Raw genomic sequence first — 8710 nt, forward strand, 5'->3', positions numbered from 1 at the left:
CCAGTCACTCTACCATGGGGTACCCCCCCCTCCCCCGCATTACTGCTCTGTGCTCTGCTTTCACAGCATCTTTGATCGCCGCCAGCACCTTGGCTGGGCAGTCAGAGAGTGATACAGAAAATAGAAAAAATGTATTTTTCTTATTCCAACTGGAATTTTAGTCCATAGGTTTGAAATCTAGACTAACATGTTAATTTGTTATAGTGACTTTTATCCTGAATTTTCTTCAATTTGCTATAATTATTCCACCACTAACACTGTCTACTTATCTTTCCTCTATAGTCTGTACCTTAGTACTTGATGGTCACCCTGAAAGCTTGTCCTCAAGGGTAGGAGAACTAAATTCTTACTTGGATTCTATCATTCTAACACCACTAAGCAAGAAGGGACACTAAGCAATTAATTTTGGGGGTTTTGGGGTTTTTTTTTGTTTTTAGAGCTGGACACAAAGTGTCTCTGGAATAGGAGGAGTAACTTTAAGTAGTTATTTATCCCATTAAGTATTTACTTTATGACAAATATGGGCCTTGACAATTGGACATTATAGCAAATAAATATTAATTTTAATGATAAAAGGTAACAGATTGTTGATGTAAAGAATAAATTAAAATAATTATAGTAGCAAGTATTTTTATGTGTAAAGAGTCTACAAAGAGATGTAAAACTTTTAACACCTCTGTGCAGAAGATGGAGTGAACACCCTGGTGTAGCTGTTCTATCTCAGAAGAAAAAAACATTTGCTTAAATGCACTGGAGGAGGGTGTTTTATGTTCTATGTTGTCTTTGGTCTATCTGGATTTATTTTTTGACTCAAAGTGACATACATGTTTCAGATATAACTTTTTTATATTATTTATAGGAAAAAAGTTCTCTTTATTACTCTAAGCTCACTGAAGATATCAATTAAATACTACAGCAAAGTGTAATTGTTTTGGTGAAAATAAATATACACAACAACAATTTTTGTTTTGGCTGATAATTTTTTACCTGGGCTTGGCCTGGAAGGGACCTGCCCCTAGCCAGGGGACAGGCTGTGCCAGTCAGACCAGTGTCAGAGCAACAAACAATGTCTCTATGGCTAACCTTGGCATGGCTGAGGTCCTCTGTAAATATATCTCTATTCACTAACTATATTCTTTATTATCAGCTCTCTTTTGGTTCATCTGTCTGTTAGCATATATGTTTTTGAGCACAATGCTGGCCTCTGCTTCTTAGCAGTCCTCAGCGTTGAGAAACTTTTATCTGTACTTTTCCCCATCTGGATTTGATGACACCTCCCAAAGCATCATTCAGCCACTGCGTGTGCCATCCTGTGGGTTCTCCCTTGTTTAATCCCGAGAGCAGAAGACTTTAAGCCTACAGCACAGCTATTTTAAGTCCTTGGGCAGTCACAGTGAAATATATGCCATGCATCTCTCATCTTTCTATCCATCCTGAGTTTCCTACTGTGTACTCCGCTCATAGGTCCCTCCAGTTTGATCTTTAGCATACGACTTGTAAAATTCTGCAGATTGGATGCCTCCTACCCCGCCTCCTCAGTGACTGCAGCCATTACCTTCCTCTCTTGGCCATGCTCATGAGATCACGTACCTCCTGTAGCATTAGGATAACAAAACACTTCCAGACGGACTGAAAAAGCTTTCAGTACCGCTGCCCATCATGAAACACAGTGCCGGTCTCCTCATCATTGCTTCGTGTGGAGCGGCAAGAAGAAAAGACACAGAAAATCCCACCGAGTAGTTTTACTGAAGGTTTCAAAGATGAATTAGAGCTAGCATGTCAGAAAGCAGCAGGTCCTCCAATACCTTTTTCAGAGCACATGTTCTGAGGCTCGAGTGCACATTAGAACATTGTAAAGATGAAAGTTAAGGCAAATAATACACAGAGAAAACTATTTTCTCTCTTGTGTGGCACAAACCTTCCATCCTATTTTGGGAGAGAACATACACGGTATTTCCTAATATTACTTTATTTCAGCTGCTAAGGAAATAACTGTCTGGAAATATCAGTATTTATCACTAGTAAATTTTCCACCACAGTTTTTATTCACTTCAGTAAGGGTGAATTGTAAGATTTCCTTCCCCATGATAACATTTATCGTATCTTTAAATTTCATGTCAGTACATGAGAAAATGCCAGAAAACTCTTCAAGACAGTTGTCATTCCATGTCGATCTGATGCATATTTCTTACCACATTCACTACCATATTTACATGTGTTCTGTTCATTTAACTCAGGTTCTGACTGAAAAAAGGTAAGGAAAATCTGGATTACTCCCTATGACTCAGGTGGAGATATTACAGATTCAAAACAGTGCAGTTTGGAGATCTCTTTCTTGTCTTGTGATCTACACGTGCAATCTATTATTATAATCCAATGTGAATATTTAATTGCAGCATTTATACAATATTGTTATTTGGCATTAATCCTGTAATGGCTTAACTGGGCCTTCATATATACGTTGCTATTGCTATTTATTTTTCTCTACCCTATCTCCTTCAGTAACTTGTGAATATAAAACATACAGGGAAATGCGGTATCTATTATTAAAGAAACAGATTGTTACTTTTCTTCTAAATGAGTTTATATGTAACCCTATTTCTTATTCTTCAGATATCTTAAATATCTTAAAATGTTTTACAGACAAATGTAATGGAAATAAAATGCGTATCTAGAAGACATTTAATATTGGCCTAAACATATTTATGAATGTAGCTATGAAAACAAATGTGTATACATGGACAGAATATATAAATACATTCTACCAAGACAGGGTGATAGAAGAATCAACTGAATCAACTATATAAATACCACATATTTTAATCCTCCACAAATAGCACATTATGCGAGAAATGTCTTGCATAGCTTCTTTCTCCTGAGAGGAATATGAAGAAGGAAAATGTAGGTTGAGCCTTGATGCTTTAAACAAAACCAATTTGGTCATTTCTCTGCTGTGTACGAAATTTGTTAATTTTTAAGTAAGTGTGATGCTGAAGATGCCATTTTCATTTTGGTGTCCTCCAGTTACAAGGGAAAGAAGTCACACTACACAGAGCCAGGAAAAATGAAGCAAAACAGAAATTTATCAGCTACCTTGTGACAGTCAAGATGGAACAGGTGACAACTTGTTGCCATACATAGTACTAGTGAATTAGGTGAAATAGCTCCTGAACTAGAAAAAGAAAAGTTGCCTATTGGCTCAGAATAAAAATACAACATGATGGGGCAGTAAGTCTTCCAGATGTAAGGAGCTTAATTTATTCACTTCAGCTCCACAAGAGATACCTGCAGGTTTTTGCCATGGCAAGTGGTCTTTACATGTCTTGTACTAGCTTGCACTTCTCACAGCAGAGGAACCACAACTGTTTGCAGCTACTGTAGGTGCGGGAGCAGGAGGTTATCTTTTCCCATTATCACATCCTTCTGTGCTGAGCTGCAACTTACATTGAGATAATTATGTTACAGATGAGGTCCCAGATGCAGGAAAGAGAAACACTTCATCTCCGGAAGTTAAAAAGTGATTGGAAAAATCAAGTTACTGGAGAGTAAAACATGACAGATTATCATATTTGGAAAGAGATGGTGGTATTTTTGGAGTACGCGGTTAATGATAACAGATAACAGCCTGGGAGATTGCTGACAAATATAAGTCAGGAGGGGGATAGAGGGAACTGTCAGAAAATAATTCTGAAATAACAAATACATTTGGGGACATTTTCATTTCCAAAGCTTGCCTTGCAAGTGGGGGCTGTGTTTGCTACCACCACACTTACACCTGCTCATCTGACAGAACGCTCTCTGGGAACACAGCGAGGTCAGCAAGAGCAGGTTCGCGTTGCATGCCCATCCGGTATCGGCATAGGTCACAGGACCAAAGGATGGTGGCTACCTCAAAGATAGATGTCAACAAGAGACCACAGAGACAAAAGCTCCTGGGAGAAGAACAGACCAAAGTGTGAAGAGTGACACTGAAGTAAAAGCGCCCAGGACTGGGTAACAAGGTTTAAAACACTGAAGAGTCTTTCACTCTACATTTACTGCCTTGGTAAGGTGCTTTGAAGTTAAATCGTTTGTGATAAATTTCTAGTAGGTGTTTCAAATGAAACAGGATTAGCAGAGAAATCAAATCATATTCCTCTGACAGAAAAAACTTGTGCTAGTGAAATTTCATTGACTACGAATCAAAGTACCATTGGTTTACTCTGGTGAAGTGGTTTGTATTTTACAGTTCTTGCTCTACTTGGTGCAAGTCCACCAAGTAACCTAGGCCCTAGCTGGTGGATCAGATCCTTCGTCATTACAAAATACTGAGTTCTGACCCAAGCATAAATAGCCAAGAGTCATATTCCTTGAAAGCTAGACCGAAGATGTGAAAAGAGATGGAGGAATACAGAAAAGCTGCTATAGACTTGCTCAGGCAATGACTCAAGAACGGCCTTGACTAGGGCCATCTTCTAATCTTCTAAGCCCCAGTACAAACCAGTCCCCTTTTCAGCGCATACACCGAGTACAGCATGTAAGGACTTTCCCAACAAGACAAAGATTTCAAATAAAGTCAACGTGTTTAGACAAAATTGATATTCTTTTACAGTTTCATTGAACAATATTAGCTAGATTAGGAAATGTCATTAATTATCTCTCTAACTGCTCTGGGAAGCCTAAACCTAAGTCTGCGAAACAAGGTCATCAGGCACTGTTTTCCTCAACAGTCTTATTTTAAATTGTTCTAAAGCAGGATACAGGGTAACTCATCATAACAAATCAGTAGGTAACTCTTATCAAGAGCTTGCCTTTGAAAAATGCTGGAGAGAAAAAAAACAGGGAAGAGTAGAAGTGGAACAGACAAGGAAGGAGAAGGAGTAGAAAGAATTAGAGAAACAGTGAAAGACTGAACGCGCAGCAAAAGTAACAAGGAGCATTCAGAAATAATGGCAATGGGTGTAAGATTAAGAAAACTAAAGTTTAGTAGTGAGCAAGAAAAAGGGAAAGAAGAGAGAACAACCCAGTGAGTGGTGCCTCTGTGCTTTCTGAAGAACAGCACAGCTCCATGGAAGAGCCTTACGAAGTCTTCACAAAGTATAAAAATAATGATTTTATTATAGTGTAGCTTACAGACAGCTAGAAATAAACTGTCCAAACCTCACCGGAGAAAGAATTTCCCACAATCAAATGTAAAAACAGCTTTGGATTCTGAAAAAGTTTTTGTTCCTATTTATTGAAAAGACAGAGATCAGATATGAGTGTTAGAGGGAACTGAGACAGTAACAGTAGAAATGAGTTGCCTCTCAGCCAGCCTGTACTGCACAGCTGATTGATACCGATTGAAGCAAGACTGTGAATCAAAGAACATGAAATGATGTGACATTAGACACCTGGCAAGCTGCAAGGAAGAATCCTAGAGGACCTATGTATTCATCACCTATTCATGATACCCTGCCTACTGAGAACCATCCGTAACTTGGAAGTTTCAGCATGAGTTTCAGGTATACTGCAATTTACTGCAACGTAAATTTACTGCAACTCGTCGTGCCGAGCCTCGCCTGAGGAAAAGGAAAAGGTAAGATTATGAGATCACATTCCAGAATATTTTAACACTGCCCCACGGTATCCGGTTAGCTGAGATGCCCATATCATTAAACATGGGTGGTAAATATTTAAATTCTTATTTAGAAACGATATTCAGAATGAAACATTCCTGCCTATTCGCAAAACATAGTTTAGGATACAAAAATGACTGACACATAGCTCCTGCCAATTTTTATGTATTTAGCTTTAAACATGGGAGAAATTCCGTGATCTTGAGAGAACCACTGGATCCCCCAGATTATAAAAGTTAAGGAAAATATACAGGAAATGGAAGCAGTCATAGGATTGGAATCTGCATGCTTTGCACAGGACTGGAATCTGCAAACTTTTACTTTATAATTTTATTTTAAAGGTATTTGTATTTACAATGTATATTTCAGTGTTTATGCAGCTCCATAGCTATGGAGTTGCTGTGTTGTAACTTTGATTCATTGTTAGGTTGATGCATATGTATTGGTATTGCAGATGAAAGTAGAATTTCTGTTTTTTTCCCTTCTAACTGCGATTTTTTTTCTGATGCTTCAATTTCTTTCCTTCTTGTTAGGTAGCTGTTCACATACTTTTCTCTGTATGCAAAGAAACTGCTCTGAAGTCTCTGAGCCTTGTGCAAATACAGGGGCCTACGCATACAAAGCAGTATGCAGAATGAAGAATGTAACTGGTATAAACTTCTTCATTCTTTCGTCAATAAACAACTTGCAATTAGCTCTTATCAGATAACCGAAATTTATACGCTGCCAGGCCCTGACACTGCAGATCTTTAGACGCGTTCTTAATGTTACCAAGGTGAGCAGTCACATTGTCTCTAGTGAAGTGATTCACATGATTAAATGAACACAAAGATCGTTTCAGGAATAAAGATCTTTTTGCAGAAACTCAGGTAGCTAATAAGATCAGAAGCTACAGCATGTCTGCCTGCACTGCTGTCTGCAGTGAATTTCCTGGTCAATACATTTTCAATTCAACTCGGTAAGCAGAGACAGAATTCACCAGTAAGTCTTCTGTATTTGCACTGCTCTGTCTAGAGTGAGTGATGCTGGTACCGCCAGCAGAACAGCAAAGTTTAAGAAACGTAACCACAGAAATAATAAACTTGGTATTCCTTCAGTCTACTGCTTTTGTCCTTTGAGTCTCTGAGTTCATGCCATCAAGCTTGTCTTTAAACTGTACTAAGGCTAGAGTCTTAAAAGCAGACAACTGGGATTCTTGCGTAATGAGATTTGGAGCTTTAAGGAATTCACTGAAGGCTAAAACAAAAGAGCAAGAGTTGGCAATAATCCATTATATACTCACAGAAAGCTGCCAAGGGTAACAGCATTTACCCAGTCCTTTTAATCATTTTTTTTTCTTAGGTTCTGAGCAAAGATAGATTGATCATTGTTTCATGTTGCAACTCTCCTTCCAGCATAAAGCTTGAAGGTCTTTCTCTCTTCATCAGCTGAGGACATTGCTATTAGGTTAGGCTGTGGTAACTCTAAAAGCTAAGTTGCCACCACAGCTGAACAGACCAACCGACGCGGTCCTCCTTCTGCTTTACCCTCCTCTTGCTCCTTTGCCCTTGTGCCAGGATTCATCACTTCACTAAGCTGCTACAACCGCTGAGCCAGCAGAAAACTTACTCCTTTTTTTTCAGCAGGTGATTTTTTTCTGTTGGACTAACGGAGTTGAGTGGCTTTACACAAGTACCAGCACATCGCGTGCAAGCAGACAGGCAGAGGAGACCTGGGGGCTGAGGCCATGCATGGCAGCGGAGAGCCATTGGCTTGACTTGAGCTGTAACTTCTGGCATCTCTGGTTGGGTGAAATTTCACAGCAGCTAAAGCTGATCTTACGCGGGGCCTCCTCCCCCCGCAGCGCCAGCTATGCCTTCCTGTCACCCTTCTTGAGCTGGTGTCGGTGTTTGTGCAGATACGCAGTGAGCCAAGTAAGTCAGGCAGCTGATACTGCTGGAAACTTACCTAGAACAATCAAAATATTATGTTAGTTCTCAGCCAGATCAGCATCTATAACCAGCTGACTGCCCTGTTGCAGAAGAACTAATGCTACTTAAAAGGAGGGAAGTGGAATATGTAACCAAGAGGGAAGAGGAAGAAAGGAGTAGATCACAGCAGCCTGGAATCAGGCTAAACTTCCATAGAGGCAGATCTTCAGTGTTGTCTTATTCCTTTGGATGTCAGGGAATGGGGCAAGAAAAACAGAAACTATTTCAAGTTGTAGGCCTTCTGCATTTCTTTGTGCAAATGACTTTTGGAAAGCATGATTAGTGAACAGAATTTCTTCATACAAATAAGACGGCTGTCTGTTTAATGAGTGTAATTTTTATTTTTCTTTCACTCTCCCCACCTTTATGCCTCTTCCCACTCTCAAAGGTGCTTCGCTTCTTAACTGCAGTTTCATAAAAATTAAATGCTAAGTCCCTCTTTTCAATCTTAAGCACCCCAGTTAAAATTTGCTAGATCCTGGAAATAATCTGTTGTACAAGCCCTGGGCCAGCTGACTCTTCTCAGTAGCCTAGAAGGCACGGGTGGTAGGAGAGTACCTCTTCCAGTTCCCTCTGACAAGGCTGCTGCCTTGTGCAAGCCCCCCCTCCTGCTCGCCATTTGAAATCGGGGATAATTTCCACACCACGCCAGCTTCCCTGCTGTAGTAGTAATTCTTACGATACAACCAACCACGTTGCTGTCATCACCTCCCCAGTCTCCATCCCTAACGGGTTAGTTTTCTGGTCTCTCCCAAGACTTCACAGCACGTTTTGAGTAACTTATTTAAAACCCCATTTAACATTCTCCAAAGAGCGTCCCCCCGACTCAGCCACTGTGCTATTTCACAGGGTGAGCCTCCGCACGCCTAACCCCACCCAAAAGCCAGCCAGCAGCCGGCACGGTACAAGGCCTCCGCCTCCCGTCTCCCTCCCGCCAGCACACAGCAGGGCAGGCAGTCCGCCCCTGCCGAGGCCGGCGCTCCCGAAGAGGGATGACCCGTCCTCGTAGCTGCCCGTGAGGCAGCTGAGGCAAGCAGGGGCTCTGCCCCGCGCACCCACGCACCACACCGGGGGATGCAGAGGGGTGGCATCCCGGGCCGCCTGTTTCCCGTGAGTGGGTAGCAGGTACGCCGCGCGGCCTGG

This window comes from Aptenodytes forsteri, unplaced genomic scaffold (assembly GCF_000699145.1).
Source record: "Aptenodytes forsteri isolate BGI_AS27 unplaced genomic scaffold, ASM69914v1 Scaffold122, whole genome shotgun sequence".
Lineage (NCBI taxonomy): Eukaryota > Metazoa > Chordata > Aves > Sphenisciformes > Spheniscidae > Aptenodytes > Aptenodytes forsteri.